Genomic DNA, 17,958 nt, shown 5'->3' with positions numbered 1-17,958 from the left:
ATAGCACTGTCAACGACACCTTCCATCACTTTGCTGATGATTGAGAGTAGACTGATGGGATGGTAATTGGATTTGTCCTGCTTTTTGTGGACAATTTTCCACATTGTTGGGTAGATGCCAGTGTTGTAGCTGTACTGGAACAGCTTGGCTAGAGGCGCGGCTAGTTCTGGAGCACAAGTCTTCAGCACTACAGCCGGGATATTGTCGGGGCCCATAGCCTTTGCTGTATCCAGTGCACTCAGCCGTTTCTTGATATCACGTGGAGTGAATTGAATTGGCTGAAGACTGGCTTCTGTGATGGTGGGGATATCGGGAGGAGGCTGAGATGGATTATCCACTCGGCACTGCTGGCTGAAGATGGTTGCAAACGCTTCAGCCTTGTCTTTTGCATTCACGTGCTGGACTCCGTCATCATTGAGGATGGGGATGTTCATGGAGCTTCCTCCTTCCTTTAGTTGTTTAATTGTCCACCACCATTCACGACTGGATGTGGCAGAACTGCAGAGCTTTGATCTGATCCGTTGGTTGTGGAATCGCTTAGCTCTATCTATAGCATTTTGCTTCAGCTGTTTAGCATGCATGTAGTCCTGTGTTGTAGCTTCACCAGGTTGGCACCTCATTTTTAGGTAGGCCTGGTGCTGCTCCTGGCATGCTCTTCTACACTCCTCATTGAACCAGGCTTGATCCCCTGGCTTGTTGGTAATGGTAGGGTGAGGAATATGCCGGGCCATGAGGTTACAGATTGTGTTGGAATACAATTCTGCTGCTGCTGATGGCCCACAGCGCCTCATGGATGCCCAGTTTTGAGCTGCTAGATCTATTCTGAATTTATCGCATAGCATATGTGCTTTTGTTTGTTGATCAAATACAGATTTTTGCTGCAAGCTGAAGTCCCAGATATGTTAAGGGACTACGACCTTGTCCGTTGGTATTCTAAGGGAAATGGTGAAACAAACGTGGGGGTTGAAGTTCCACCTGATTCAACAATCCTCAATCTGGGGTACGCTACTATTCACCCAATGGCCAAGACTAAACCTCGATTTTTACCCTATCCTTACCTATTGCGGATGTTATGACCCACGTATTTACTGAATTGGCAGAAGCACATTCTGTGGGATATTTAGTCGGAGAAGTGTGTAAACAAAGGGTAAACTCGCCTAAGTTAATAGTGTATGACAGGAAAATTGCATCATAGAAGGTGCCCAATTTGTATTGTTGCGTCAAGCAGGGGAATCGATACCTAGGCCAATATGAATGCTCTCTGCACAAATGCCTGAGAGCACACGGTGTAGACATGATCTTAAATTGAGACTAAAACTTTAAAATGGGAGGCGTAGGAAAAAATGCGTGAATGAACTTGTGGTGACACAAACACAAGAAGCTTGTTATAATTTGCAGTTAGAGATTATTCCTGCTCTGTTACATTTTTCCTTCTGTATCTTTGTCTTCTGATTTATGTAATTGAATGTATGTAGATTTTTTATCACACTAAGAGAAATGGCACACAATTTTACTAAGCGTAATTGGGAAGAGATTTAGTTGAACTCACATAGAGACAATGGGAACAGGTAAAACAATGCACAAGCAAATAGAGGGATTACTTAAAAGAATGAATAGGCATTCAGGGGATGTTATATCAGAACAAGGGGGTGTCCCTGGTTTTAATAGAATAACTGGCGGATAGACAGGTTAGGGATATTGCCAATCATTCAGAATAACAAAGACTAAGGAACAACTGACCTTAAAGGCAATTATGTATGGAGGATTTTTACAATGTTCAGATTCAAAAAGGGGTTAAATGCTATAGAAAACAAGTGGATCCCAAATTTTATATTGGACAAACAAATGAAAATCTGGAAATCAGATAGGAATATGGATTGGTGTAAGGTGCAAAGACTTGGATTGGTGTTATGCCAGGAAGCCTTGCAAGCAAAGTGACATTGTTTTGTGACTGATTCCTGTGGTAGTGGCAATACCATTGCTATCTGCTGATGTAAAACTGATGGAAGTATTGAAAATGGAATTGATGGGCTTGTTGGAGGAGGAATTTGTAAATTATCCGAAGGTCGAAGATATCAGTAAAGAGGAAAAGAAGGGTTCTGGCTTGCACCAAACACTTTACGCTGTTCCAGGAAAAGTGGATCCTGGCTATGCAGATATGATGTTTTACACAGCGCACTGCCAGCTTGTGGTTTCATTCTGGATGAAGAATCCCCTAATTGTACTATTGAATGTAAAAAGGACCAATGTCGCTTATTCGGAGAAAGGAAGATATGCGTTACAACTAACAAGAAGCACTACACGTAAGGCAAAACCATATGTCCGGTTTGGCGGTTAACATCTTGCTTTACAACAACCACAATTACTAAATTGGGGCTAAGATATTGGTGCCTGCTGTGACCACAGTGATACAAAAATGCAATTAAACATTACCCTCCAGACAGAAAGCTTACGAGTGGTTGTAAATTTTGACCACAAAATCATTAAGTGTACTTAAACGTGCCATCAGGTACACTGCTGTCAGAAGAACATCTGACTATCAGAAGGCTACCTCGCTGTCGGAAATCTTGAAATGACCACGTTGCCAATGTAAGTACAACCTCTGCCCATAAATCAAATGGGGTAATATTGTTTTGATCTTTGTTGTCTAAATATTTGATACCTTTACATGTTTGATTTGACTATTAATAAATGAGGCATTGATTACCAATTGGTGTCACCTCCGAATCTATTACACTATGTAGTTCAACATTCTATTGGCATTATTCACTGCTGCTCTGCCTTGGTTGGACATGTTGAGCATTGAGTCTACGAAGACTCCTCGGTCTTTTTCAACCTAATCCTTTGCTATTTCAGCACTATTCACGGATACGTATGTTGCCCATTTTTCCTTCTGATGTGCATTGTCTGCATTAATTTTCACCCGTCATTGTTCTGGCCCCTTGCACATTTTGTTCAACTCATTCTGTAATTTCAGAGCTGCCTCTTTCAATTTCACTGCCCCTCCTCATTTGGTATCATCTGTCAATTTGACCAATATGCATTGAATTCCTGAATCCAAGACATTGAAGTAAATTAGACACAACGGTGGTTTGCCACTTAGTACTTCTCTTCCCCACTCCACCATATCTCTTCTAATAAGCACTCATTGTATTCTATCCTTAAGCTAATTTCTTATCCATTCCCATGATTTATCCTGAATCTCCACATTTTTGAGTTCAATTAATGTTTTTGTATGGAACTGGGTCAAACACTTTTTGGAACTCTAAATACATCGACCCAGAATTTGCTGTCAAAATATTAGTGAGGCTGATGGCGCTCATCTTTATTTATGCCCAAATCACACTGCAACTTCAGGCGAGGCCAGATGGAAATAGTGGAAATCCAAAAGTTTCTGTCCGAGATACGCCTTTAGCTTCGCGAAAACAGCATCTCGGTGTCTGCCTCACCATTTTTTTTTTATTCGTTCATGGGATGTGGGCGTTGCTGGCGAGGCCGCATTTATTGCCCATCCCTAATTGCCCTTGAGAAGGTGGTGGTGAGCCGCCTTCTTGAACCGCTGCAGTCCGTGTGGTGACGGTTCTCCCACAGTGCTGTTAGGAAGGGAGTTCCAGGATTTTGACCCAGCGATGATGAAGGAACGGCGATATATTTCCAAGTCGGGATGGTGTGTGACTTGGAGGGGAACGTGCAGGTGGTGTTGTTCCCATGTGCCTGCTGCTCTTATCCTTCTAGGTGGTAGAGGTCACGGGTTTGGGAGGTACTGTCGAAGAAGCCTTGGCGAGTTGCTGCAGTGCATCCTGTGGATGGTACACACTGCAGCCACAGTAAAATACATTGAACAATGTGAAGTTCCTGTATTTGTGCGGTAGATATGAACTAAACTCGCCACAGAAAGTTAAGTCGAGTCAAGTCATTTCAAGTCTAAATATCCTTTTAACAATGTGCTATGTGTTAATTACTGCCAGTCAACCTCTCTGACACTGAAAATTCTTTCTTTTAGGTTTTAATTGTTGGAGTTTTTTTTAAAAATGTAATTAAAATTTTAAAAAACTTTTTCTTTCTGTCGCTTTTTTCTCTCTCTCTTAATCCAATCTTTCTTTCCCTCTCTTATTTCTCTTTCTGTACTTGATTTGATATTGAATTCACCCACTCTAACTTACATTTCCTTCTTAGTCCTTGCGCTATTAATTTCACGGTCTTTCAATCTGATTGGTTAAGGAGATACACAGTTGCTTGCCCTGTTCACACAGATCCCAGATGCCCTGTGGAGGGCTCCACGGCGTTTCTATCTCGCACTTCCAGCAACTTCCAGCTCAAAATGTCATGGAGATTAAACGGGTAAGGGCAAGTCTAACTAACGGTTCCTTGACCGGCTGCAGCAAATCCTGGGCCAATATGTTACATGGTTTTCCACAGTCCACTTGGGTTGTCCCTTTTTCCAAAGAAGTTGAGGAGCTTGGCCAGGCAGCATCACCCCTTCTGAATCCACGTTAACACCTATTTACTAGGTCATTGGTGTACAGATAATCCTCAAGTTTACTGCTAATAATTCAATCCATTATATTACATGTAATGGAAGTAAGATTAATGGGTCTGTAGCTACTTATGTCTGTTCTGACCCCCTTTTTGAATATTGGCACCATATTAGCCAGTTTCCAATCTAGCTCAGTGTCCATTGACTCCCTCAGTGATTGCTAGTCCCTCACAACTTTTCTCCCTAATCTCTCCGAGAACTCTGAGATAAATACTATCTATCCATATTTGTTTTGAGCCCTTTTAATCTGACTAACTTCTATCTCATTTCTATCGCTTATTGATTTTGCCTTGGTTATCTTTGTTTGAAGTGATGTGGAGATGCCGGTGATGGACTGGGGTTGACAATTGTAAACAATTTTACAACACCAAGTTATAGTCCAGCAATTTTATTTTAAATTCACAAGCTTTCGGAGATTTTCTCCTTCCTCAGGCAAATGTTTCAAGAACTCCTTGAAGCCTACGCATTTATACATATAGAACAATACATGGTGTTTACAGACTGCCCCTGCAACTGCCCGTTGCCAAGGCAATCACCGTGTTCAGACAGAGAGGTGTCACCTGCAGAACCCCCGAATACACATTCAACAAAAAAACAAACAGGGAAAAAAAACAGAGAAAAAAAAACACAGAGAGAGGCAGAAACATCCGGAAGGCAGAGAGAGCCAGCAAATGACCCATTATATTAAAAACAGATAACATTTGTTCGCTGGTGGGGTAACGTGTAGCGTGACATGAACCCAAGATCCCGGTTGAGGCCGTCCTCATGGGTGCGGAACTTGGCTATCAATCTCTGCTCGACGATTTTGCGTTGTCGTGTGTCTCGAAGGCCGCCTTGGAGTACGCTTACCCGAAGGTCGGTGGATGAATGTCCATGACTGCTGAAGTGTTCCCCGACTGGGAAAGGATGCCCCAGAGCATGGTACATTGGCGAGACCATGCAGACGCTGCGACAACGGATGAATGGACACCGCGCAACAATCGCCAAACAGGAGGGTTCCCTCCCAGTCGGGGAACACTTCAGCAGTCATGGACATTCATCCACCGACCTTCGGGTAAGCGTACTCCAAGGCGGCCTTCGAGACACACGACAACGCAAAATCGTCGAGCAGAGATTGATAGCCAAGTTCCGCACCCATGAGGACGGCCTCAACCGGGATCTTGGGTTCATGTCACGCTACACGTTACCCCACCAGCGAACAAATGTTATCTGTTTTTAATATAATGGGTCATTTGCTGGCTCTCTCTGCCTTCCGGATGTTTCTGCCTCTCTCTGTGTTTTTTTTTCTCTGTTTTTTTTCCCTGTTTGTTTTTTTGTTGAATGTGTATTCGGGGGTTCTGCAGGTGACACCTCTCTGTCTGAACACGGTGATTGCCTTGGCAACGGGCAGTTGCAGGGGCAGTCTGTAAACACCATGTATTGTTCTATATGTATAAATGCGTAGGCTTCAAGGAGTTCTTGAAACATTTGCCTGAGGAAGGAGAAAATCTCCGAAAGCTTGTGAATTTAAAATAAAATTGCTGGACTATAACTTGGTGTTGTAAAATTGTTTACAATTGTTTGAAGTGGGCATGTGGCTCGCATCTTCCCTTATGAATAATTGGAGAAAGTAAGCAGTAGACTATTAACTGTTATAGATAGAGCCTTTCACGACCTCAGGACAGCCCAAAGTGCTTTACAGCCAATGAAGGACTTAAGTGTAGTCACTGTTGTAATGTAGGGAAATGTGGCAGCCAAATTCTGCACAGTAAGGACCCATAAACAGCAATGTGATAATGACCAGATAATTTGTTTTTAGTGACATTGGTTGAGGGATAAATGTTGTCCAGGACACCGGGGAGAATTCCCCTGCTCTTCATCGAAATAATGCCATGAGATCTTTTACTTCCACCTGAGAGGGCAGATGGGGCCTTGGTTTAACGTTTCATCTGAAAGACGGCATCTCTGGCAGTCAGCACGCCCTCAGTACTGCACTGGAGTGTCAGCCTAGATTTTGTACTCAAGTCTCTGGAGTGGGACTTCAACCCACAAACTTCTGACTCAGAGGCACAAATAAAGAAAATGATGGACTGAATGACCTCCCTCACCTGCAATTATCTTGTGATTCTGTGACCAGCCAGCTAAACTGAAATGGTCCTTTCCAGTCCTTTACATTTCCATGTTACTATGGGATGTTCTCTTTTGTTTAAAATGTTTGGTCCAGTTTATAAAGTCTAATTAGAATCATAGAATCTTACAGCACAGAAGGAGGCCATTTGGCCCATTGTGCCTGAACCAGCAAAGGACTACCCAATTAGTCCCACTCCCCTGTTCTTTCCCTATAGCCCTGCGATTTTCTTCCCTTCAAGTATTTATCCTATTCCCTTTTGAATGTTACTATTGAATCTGCTTCCACCACCCTTTCAGGCAGTGTATTCCAGATCATAATAACTCGCTGTGTAAAAATAAATTCTCCTCATCTCACCTCTAGCTCTTTTGCTTATTACTTTAATCTGTATCTGACCCTCTGCCAGTGGAAATAGTTTCTCCTTATTTACTCTACCAAAACCCTTCATGATTTTGAACGCCTCTATTAAATCTCCCCATAACCTTCTCTGCTCTAAGGAGAACAATCCCAGCTTCTCTAGTCTCTCCACATAGCTGAAGTCCCTCATTCCTGGTACCATTTTAGTAAATCTCCTCTGCACCCTCTCCAAAGCCTTGGCATCCTTCCTAATGTGTGGTGCTCAGAATTGGACACGATATTCCAGCTGAGGCCAAACCAGTAACTTTAGATTATTTTTTGTGTTTTTTTTGTTCAGATATTACCCTGAAGATGCAGCCCCCACAGAGACTTCAACTGATGAATCATGAAATAGCTCTTAGGATCCAGTTGATCTTGGGATCTGGTTGGACCAACAATGTTTTTTGTTTGCTATTCCAAATAAAATTTAAAATGAGCTGGTTAATCTGATAAAGATGCAAATTCTCACTGGGAATGACATTGGGCTAAATATAATTTGAAGTTTGCATATAAAGAATCAATTTCTTTGTAATATGCAGTAAAATAAAATGCTCTATCACCTCAGTTTGAATCACAATATTTAATCATGGGTGCATTCCACTATTGACCCCTGCCTCTGATACAATAAAAATGTATGAAACCCACCCCCACACACACATTTTGTTTGTGTACGCTGATAGAGAATTCCATGTCATGTTCATATACTGAGTTAGCTGATCTCAGCTGAGGCAGCAGTAAGCGATGCTTTATTTGGTCTCAGTGTCCTTGAGCTAAGGGAGAAAAAAAGAATCATCATGGTTCCCACTCCTGTTTGTTATTCAGTGACTCAAGCTCAAATATGCACATGCACAAAAATCTATCGATCAAGACAGATTTTTGTCAGGTAAGTGTATCAAGGGATAAGGAGCAAAGGTGGGTAAATGGGGTTGAGGTGCAGATCAGCCGTGATCTGATTGAATGGGGGAACAGGCCCGAGGGGCTGAATGGCCTACTCCTGTTCCTATGTTCCTATGTGTGGTTCATGGGTGAGAACAGGATCAGGTCTAACTATGATGTCCCAAAGGTTGAGTGTTGACACTCACTGTCAAGATCCAGACGTGAAGATTGGCTGTTTTAGTGAAGTATCAGAGGGCTGTCATCGCTTTTGGAAGATTGAAGAAACAATGAGTGACATGGGTGGAAGTGTATTCAAGGACTGCAAATTGAAAGGTTAGGATTGAACATTGGAATTGTCATAATAAAACATTTAATATATGTTGAAGACTTAAAAGTACAAGATGGTATTTTACCAGTTACACCTGTTTTGCCATATCACCTTCTAGACTGAACTATCTCATTCACCCGGTAATTATAAACTGCATTCATGCTAGGAATTTTCCTTAAGGGTTACAGAAGTGACAGAATGTGATTTAAGATAGTTCCTGTAATGTGAGGAGCCTATTATGTATGTCGCAGGACTCAATAATCTATTCAGTATTACACAATGAATTATTTGAGGATAGCACATGGATTCTCAACAAAAGAGCCCGAAGCTGTACCTTTAACATGCTCGCCGTAGCATCTGTTTCCTCCTGCTTTACAAACACTAAAGCACTTCTTAATTAGCCAAAAATACCGATTTGTTTTTTTCCCTTTTCCCTTGCATTGTGCGTTTTCTGAAGTTCAGAGAGTGGGATGGGATCCAGCTGCCAGATCTCTGTCACTTCTACTACTCTGTAACTAGTTATTACAAAGTGCACAGGAGTACTTTCTGTCCTCCTGCTCCAACTGCCACAACATGAATGAGATCAGGAACTCACTGTGAGGGGAATGGGGGGGGGGGGGGAACATAAATCCCTGCTGCACCATTCATTAGCACAGCAAATCACAGCTCCAGTGGGATGCCCCAAGCATTCCAAACTGTATGCGTACAAAGTTTCTGTTTATTCAGCAGGGTAAGGACTACTTTTGCATCTGTGTGAAGTTCCTGCTTGTTCAGCAGGGTAAGGATTGCTGGTGTGTCAGTGTGAAGTTTCTGTTTATTCAGCAGGGTAAGGATTATTCATTCTGCACAAGTATTGGGCTCCTGTTTATTCAGTACCATGGGGTCTACTCACTGTTTTAATAGTATGTAGTTTTTCTTTATCAACCAATGGTCAATCTAATTTTAAAAAGTACATTTTCTCCATCCCCTCCCCTTCTGGTTCATATGCCTTTGGAGAGTGAGAAGGCAGATAAGTAACCTGGCCCCAAACCTTCACATTGGCACAGCTTAGGTCAGAGACTCAGCAGAGTTGGTCACTGAGCATGTGATCTATCTCCCCATGGGATTGTGCCACACTATCTCTATAATACGGTATTTACAAAGTGTGCTCGAGGCATCTCGTAGCATCTCGTAGCAGAGCTGTTTTAGGATTCAGTTATTAAATGCAATATTGTATTACAGAGAGTTCAAGTGGCTCCTGAGTTTGACAGCTGAACTCTTAACTGTGCTCACGTGGGAACTGTTCCATTTAGAGATTGTTACAATTGTATGTGATCCAGAAATTTGAACAAGGCACCTTGAACAATGAACACAGATGCTGTTAACGCAAACGGGGGAAGGTGAGGTCACATTGCTGATAAGCTATGTGTAAAACTGTTAGTTTGGTTTCTATTTAAAGCGTTATCTGTATTATAATGTGTTTGTCCATGTGCTCCTATAGGCAAACAATGGCAAGTGAGAGAAGGTAAGAAAATTAACCAGTGATCCAGGCTGTGTGAGGTTACATAAGAACATAAGAACATAAGAAATAGGAGCAGGAGTAGGCCAATCGGCCCCTCGAGCCTGCTCCGCCATTCAATAAGATCATGGCTGATCTGATCCTAACCTCAAATTTAAATTCATGTCCAATTTCCTGCCCGCTCCCCGTAACCCCTAATTCCCTTTACTTCTAGGAAATTGTCTATTTCTGTTTTAAATTTATTTAATGATGTAGTAAGTGCACGATGTGTTAAGAAAAAAGAAAGAAAGAGCTTGCATTTATACAGCGCTTTTCATAATCTCAGGACTTACCAAAGCACATCACAGCCAATGAAATACTTCTGAAGTGTAGTCACTGTTGTAATGTAAGAAACACAGCAGCCAATTTGCACACAGCAAGGTCCCACAAACAGCAGGAGATAATGACCAGATAATCTGGGTTTTTTTAGGTACTGGTTGAGGGATAAATGTTGGCCAGAACACCTCTGCTCTTCTTCAAATAGTGCTGTGCAATCTTTCACTTCCACGATGAGAGGGTTGGTGGGGTCTCCATTTAACACGTCATCCACAAGATGACATTTCTGATAGTACAGCACTCCCTCAGAACTGCACTGGAGTGTCAGCCTAGATTATGTGCTAAAGTCCCTGGAGTGGGGCTTGAACCCGCAAACCTCTGACTCAAGAGGCGAGAGTGCTACCACTCGGCCAAGGCTGACAAGCTCTTTATGTTCTTGATGAATTTCTTTGGTCAGTGTAGTTTCTCTATAGGCTTGTATTTTTCAGAGATGTATTAATAAATAAGTAAAGCTGAAAATGATGGAGGTTGAATGTGTTTACTCCATCCTCCATGTTCAACGTTCCCTCCACAAGTGATTTTCTCCTGTTCATGTTATTGATTATATATTTCAGTTAAGCCAGTTGATTAATAATGTACCTGTTCCCATGATATAATGGTCGCAGAGCATTCTTAAAGCAACATTATGATATGTTGGACATTACACTCATCAAGGTGGGGAACGTTGTGCCTGGAACATTCTGCCATTAAAATCCTCCACTGCCAGTGTCAGACACAATTTAGATAAAGAGTAGAGCTCGCTCTACTCTGCTCTAATAATGGGCTATTTTTTTCCTCCATTCGTTAATTTTAGTGAAAAAAAATCACAAAGTATAAAGCGGGAACGTTGTTTTATACCTGAGTCCACAATTTATTTGCTATAATTAGTAAACCGGAATGCACTCCAACGTGCCTCAGCGTCAAGCTCAAGCCTTACATCACCATCTTGCACACTTGCCATCCGATCTGGCCATTAATATGCCCTTAACCTCAAAAACAGAGTGGAGTAATCTAGTACCATGTAAAGAGTCTTATCTGTTCATTATACAATGAGTAACAACACGGAACCAGCTATTAATTTTTACTTAATGAAGTGATTCCTAAGTGTGGGGTAGTAACAGGGCCACAACACTGCAATGGACACTGCATTTTGAAATCATCCAGTAATATACTGGGTCCCACGATGTAGCATCCCATCACCTCTTGAATCTTGTTTGGATCAGAATGAGAACAGTTGGGAAGGTCGGCCATTTTGCCTCCAGTAAGTGAAACAAACAAGATTCATGAAAGAAAATCAAATGTACACTTGACCTTCAGTACATTCACTTTGATGAAAATAATTTCTTGAAATAGAAAGTTGATTTAAAAAAAAATTCGTTCTGGGGATGTGGGCATCGCTGGCAAGGCCAGCATTTATTGCCCATCCCTAGTTGCCCTTGAGAAGGTGGTGGTGAGCCTTCTTCTTGAACTGCTTCAGTCCATGTGGTGAAGGTTCTCCCATAGTGTTGTTAGGTCAGGAGTTCAAAGATTGTGACCCAGTGATGATGAAGGTCGGTGATATATGTCCAAGTCAGAATGGTGTGTGACTTTGAAGGGAACTTAGAGGTGATGGCGTTCCCATGCGCCTGCTGCTATTGACCTTCTAGATAGTGGAGGTTGCGGGTTTGGGAGGTGCTGTCGAAGAAAGTTTAAAATGTCTCATGCCTTCAAGACCCTACCCAAGCTATTATGTAGAATTATGATGTCTGTTGACAACCACTTTATTTTATTCCCACCATTTCTGACCTTTCTGCTTTTAAACCGTCTTAAAGGAGCTGTTGAACCTGACTGTTAAAGGAGGTGAAAATGAACACTACTGGGCATGTGGGCATAATACCAGGAACAACTGAGCACTAACTCACAGTGTCAGGCTCCCAGTAACCCTTCCAATATCCAATCACATCCTCAGCGCTGACTATTTAAATAAAAATATCCAAGGCATCATCTGTAATGAACAGAACGAAAGAAGGTCCGTTATTCTTCAGACTATTTGATTTTTAAAAGGGATTTTGTGGTGTTTCTTTAAAAGAAAAAGTCTACGGGGTAGATCTTGACTTTGTGCGATGATGTAAAACGGGCGATAGCGAGTCGGCAGCCCACTTTACATCTCTCCCAATTTTATTTTCACCGACCTCAATGGAAGTAATGATGTAAAACGGGCGGCCGACTCGCTATCACCCGTTTTACACTATCGACAAAGTCAATATCTACCCCTGACAGTGAAAGTAAACCATTTCCATACAAAAAAAAATCTGAAGCACCTGAGAGGTTTATTCCATGAACATTTAGTGACAATCAGATACTTCAGTAAATAAGCATGGTTAATAAGCATGGTTACTTAAAAAAAATGTTTCCTACATTACAATAGTGACTACACTTTAAAAGTACTTCATTGGCTGTGAAACACTTTGGGATGCCCTGAGGTTGTGAAAAGTGTCATATAAATGCAAGTTCCTTCTTTGTTTAAGCCAAGTATTAAAGTGTTACAGATAATTTACGATGCTGCAGACGCATGTCAACTATGGCACGTTCTAGACTGATACATTGATAAATTAACGCCAAGCACAACTAACTTCTTCTGATCTTATGACTGAAATCGGTTTACTTTCTGAGGTATTGAAACTTTCCATTTGATTCAAATCAATTAATTTGAGGGTACTATTCCCTTTATTTTCTCCACACGTGGTTTTTCTACCTATATATCAACATTAATCCAATGAATTCAGTAAATCAAGCCAGTCACTGACTGCTATGTGCACAGTCAATAACAATGCAGTCAGTCCACTCCTGGACAGCCAGACTGGTTGTGAACCCAAGGAGTCCTGTATATTCATAGCCAGTCCTGTTTATATACATTTTTATGGCTGGAATATTCGTCTTCCCTTCTTGACGGGAAAAGATTGCCCGACACTGGGTAATCAGTGCAATGAAATCCAGTTTCACATGCATCTGTAGGATTATAACTACCGTCCCAAAAATAACTGTGAGGGGTGTTACTGTATGAACACTGAATGCCCTCGTATCAAATTCCTCTCCCCACTCTTTTAACAGAGGCATTAGCTTCTTTTATTTTAACTGGATTAACGTTTCCATTAAAACAGCAGAGAGAGAGGAATTCGATATGGGTACATTGACATTATCAAAGGCAACGATTTTTTTGACCTTTAAAATGTTTTTCTTTCTATTTTTTCTACTGCTCTCATTAAGGTGTTGAATTCTGATGGGCTGCACTTCCACCCGTGTCAGCAGCCATCCGGTACTTCACCCAAGGGGCCACTGACTGCCTAAGGGCTATTCGACCGTGAGACGCCACAGTCGACCCAATTGTGGTCCTTACCCGATGTTCACAGGTGACCACTTTCCAGTAGCAATCACTGGATAGTGATCAGGAGCAGTAACCCCCCCACCGTGCATGATGTTTCCCCTCATCCCCTCCTCTCTGAAGGGCACTGAGACCAGTTGTAGCACACTTTCTGCCTGGCTGAGTTCTGGATTAATACATTTAAATTATAATATAAGGGGTGATTTTGCGATCTGACGCTCCCTGTAGGGAGCAGCACTTGCAGATGGTGTATCTCAGGAAATCCTAAGTGTTTATTACATTCCTACATTCCACCAGTGACTTCAAAAGTACTTCACTGGCTATAGAAACATCGAAACATAGAAAATAGGAGCAAGAGTAGGCCATTCGGCTGATCATCTAACTCAGTACCCTGTTCCCGCTTTTTCCCCATATCCCTTGATCCCTTTAGCATTAAGAAATATATCTATCTCCTTCTTGAATACATCTAATGACTTGGCTTCCACTGCCTTCTGTGGTAGAGAATTCCACAGGTTCACCACCCTCTGAGTGAAGAAATTTCTCCTCATCCTGGTTTTAAATGGCATAACCCGTATCCTGAGACTGTGACCCCTGGTTCTGGATTCCCCAGCCATCGGGAACATCCTCCTTGCATCTAGTCTGTCCAGTCCTGTTAGAATTTTATATGTTTCGATGAGATCACCTCTCATTCTTCTAAACTCTAGTGAATAAAGGCCTAGTCGATCCAATCTCTCCTCATACGTCAGTCCTGTCATCCCAGGAATCAGTCTGGTGATATAAAGCACTTTGGGGCTTCCTGAAGTCATGAAAGGCGCTATATAAATGCAAGTTCTTTCTCTCTTTTATCTTTATAGCCTGTGTTTTCTTGTCCATTTATTTCAGTGGGCGCAAAATTCCAGGCCGGGTGCCCGTGATATTCCCAGATGTGCTCCCTGCGATTGCCGCTCCCTGCTGGGAGCACCGGATCGAGAATCCCTCCTCCGCAATTTATGAGTGGGGAGGGCGTTGGTCTCGGCCGGAATCCTTTCTCCTGACAATTGACTCTCCCGTGTGATAACATTGAGCGGTCTGAAATACTTTGTAGAACTTTGTACGAAGGCTGTCGAGGATGCTTGATAGCGGTAAAAAAAGAAAAAGCCAAAAAGATAAATCCAGCTGCCTGTTCTCTTTAAAGGTCACTCACTCAACACAAGCTGATGCCAAGTTCTTGTCGAGAATATCAGCATGTCTAACTGTGCTTCCGCATGAGAAATTCCTAAAATACTTTGCACCCTTTAAGAGTACCACAAATAAACATCACAAGAAATAGCTCTTCTCACCACTGAACCATCCTTTTCATAAGCAGCGTGATTGTAATTAGCCTGACTTCAGTGACATTTTCCATATGGTCATGTCTGATAAGAGATGATAGAGACGTTCTTACTACTGTAGGCAGGGCTAAGGGAGGAGAGCATTTCAGCATTTATCAGCACTGACTCCAGTAAGTTGAATGCACTTCAGACGCAAGAGTAATAGAATGTTCCGTGTGTGGCCTTTTCCCATTGATCTTGTATAGGACTGAGTTGCTGGTGACGGCAAGCTTTTTTTTTCCCTTTCAAAACAGTTTTTTTTTAAAGTGCAAGGCCTTCACTGATATAAGGTGACCTTTGCTCCCTTTAACTTGCTGTACGCCTCTTTAATCACCCACTAATGACCATCTATCACAGAAGAAAAGCAAAGTATCTCAACAAGGTGGGAATAAGCTGCTGAAATATCTCACTTCAACCACACTTCTGACAATGGAGCATGTGCAGCCCATGAGGCCAGGATCTGTATGCTATGCAGTCCATGAGGCCAGGATCTGTATCCTATGCAGTCCATGAGGCCAGGATCTGTATCCTATGCAGCCCATGAGGCCAGGATCTGTATCCTATGCAGCCCATGAGGCCAGGATCTGTATCCTATGCAGCCCATGAGGCCAGGATCTGTATCCTATGCAGCCCATGAGGCCAGGATCTGTATCCTATGCAGCCCATGAGGCCAGGATCTGTATCCTATGCAGCCCATGAGGCCAGGATCTGTATCCTATGCAGTCCATGAGGCCAGGATCTGTATCCTATGCAGCCCATGAGGCCAGGATCTGTATCCTATGCAGCCCATGAGGCCAGGATCTGTATCCTATGCAGCCCATGAGGCCAGGATCTGTATCCTATGCAGCCCATGAGGCCAGGATCTGTATCCTATGCAGCCCATGAGGCCAGGATCTGTATCCGATGCAGCCCACGAGGCCAGGATCTGTATGCTATGCAGTCCATGAGGCCAGGATCTGTATCCTATGCAGCCCATGAGGCCAGGATCTGTATCCTATGCAGCCCATGAGGCCAGGATCTGTATCCGATGCAGCCCACGAGGCCAGGATCTGTATCCTATGCAGCCCACGAGGCCAGGATCTGTATCCGATGCAGCCCATGAGGCCAGGATCTGTATCCGATGCAGCCCACGAGGCCAGGATCTGTATCCGATGCAGCCCATGAGGCCAGGATCTGTATCCTATGCAGCCCATGAGGCCAGGATCTGTATCCTATGCAGCCCATGAGGCCAGGATCTGTATCCTATGCAGTCCATGAGGCCAGGATCTGTATCCGATGCAGCCCACGAGGCCAGGATCTGTATCCTATGCAGCCCATGAGGCCAGGATCTGTATCCTATGCAGTCCATGAGGCCAGGATCTGTATCCTATGCAGCCCATGAGGCCAGGATCTGTATCCTATGCAGCCCATGAGGCCAGGATCTGTATCCTATGCAGCCCATGAGGCCAGGATCTGTATCCTATGCAGCCCATGAGGCCAGGATCTGTATCCTATGCAGCCCATGAGGCCAGGATCTGTATCCTATGCAGCCCATGAGGCCAGGATCTGTATCCTATGCAGCCCATGAGGCCAGGATCTGTATCCGATGCAGCCCACGAGGCCAGGATCTGTATCCGATGCAGCCCATGAGGCCAGGATCTGTATCCGATGCAGCCCATGAGGCCAGGATCTGTATCCGATGCAGCCCACGAGGCCAGGATCTGTATCCGATGCAGCCCATGAGGCCAGGATCTGTATCCGATGCAGCCCATGAGGCCAGGATCTGTATCCTATGCAGCCCATGAGGCCAGGATCTGTATCCTATGCAGCCCATGAGGCCAGGATCTGTATCCTATGCAGTCCATGAGGCCAGGATCTGTATCCTATGCAGCCCATGAGGCCAGGATCTGTATCCGATGCAGCCCATGAGGCCAGGATCTGTATCCGATGCAGCCCACGAGGCCAGGATCTGTATGCTATGCAGCCCATGAGGCCAGGATCTGTATCCTATGCAGCCCATGAGGCCAGGATCTGTATCCTATGCAGCCCATGAGGCCAGGATCTGTATCCGATGCAGCCCATGAGGCCAGGATCTGTATCCGATGCAGCCCATGAGGCCAGGATCTGTATCCGATGCAGCCCACGAGGCCAGGATCTGTATCCTATGCAGCCCACGAGGCCAGGATCTGTATCCGATGCAGCCCATGAGGCCAGGATCTGTATCCGATGCAGCCCACGAGGCCAGGATCTGTATCCGATGCAGCCCACGAGGCCAGGATCTGTATCCGATGCAGCCCACGAGGCCAGGATCTGCACTCTGCATCCCGTGTCGCCATCCACCAGCTCCCTTCAATCATATGGCGAAACTATCTCCGTTACCTTGATAGCCGAATCATAAACTCACAAAAATGTCATTGGGATAAGGCAACCGGTTGTAAAATTTAAACGTTAAAGTGAATGAGATAGGGAGAGACAAAGCTTGAGAGAGGAGGGAGCAGGGTCAGGGCGGGAATGGGATACGGGGAGGGAAAGCTTGAGAGGGGAGGGGGCACAGTCAGGGCAGGAATGGGATATGGGGAGGGAAAGGTTGGGAGAGGAGGGAGCAGGGCAAGGGTGGGAGCAGGAACGCCTGAGCCATTTGGAAGAAGTGTTCGGGGCGAGCAGGATGCCATCCACTCAGTTATACCAAACACACTACTCAGCAACTCATTACCTTTACCAACACTGAGAATGGCTTGAAAAGTAACTTTCCATTACTTTTCCTTTAGTTTTCAGTTAAGAGATTTTTGAGTACCTCTGACTGTCTCTGTATTATGTTGTTAATTCTAACATGTATAACCAGCAATGCTCCTTGTACTAATTTATCCAGCTTATAATCAACCTTAGTCCTGGCAGACAAATTACCCCCTGCTAACAGTAAAGATAAGGCTGATATTATTACACGGGCCAAAACAGACACCAATATAACCAACATGGCAGCCAAACGCTAATAACAAAGCTGGTACTTAAATACAACTGTATCAATTAAATGTGCAATTACAACCAAGATTAACTGGGATTAAAAATGTTTAATCGCTTGACTGCCCGAGTGTATACAGGAGGGCCTGTGCGTGTGCGTGTGTGTGCACCCGAGCGAGTGCATGCACCCGTGTGTGTGTGTGTGTGTATGAAAT

The 17,958-nt window shown here is 43.7% G+C and overlaps 1 long non-coding RNA gene across 1 annotated transcript; it reads left to right on the top strand.

Moving 5' to 3' along the window:
- Positions 1–715: 715 nt before the first annotated feature.
- LOC137327667 (uncharacterized) lies at positions 716–7,520 on the top strand. Its single transcript, XR_010964503.1, has 3 exons — positions 716–2,589; positions 4,254–4,341; positions 7,339–7,520. It is a non-coding gene; the product is annotated as an uncharacterized lncRNA (long non-coding RNA).
- The last annotated feature ends 10,438 nt before the right edge of the window (positions 7,521–17,958 follow it).

The sequence above is a fragment of the Heptranchias perlo genome, chromosome 12 (assembly GCF_035084215.1).
Source record: "Heptranchias perlo isolate sHepPer1 chromosome 12, sHepPer1.hap1, whole genome shotgun sequence".
NCBI classification, from domain to species: Eukaryota; Metazoa; Chordata; class Chondrichthyes; order Hexanchiformes; family Hexanchidae; genus Heptranchias; species Heptranchias perlo.
This window is presented reverse-complemented; position numbering and strand designations above follow the sequence as displayed.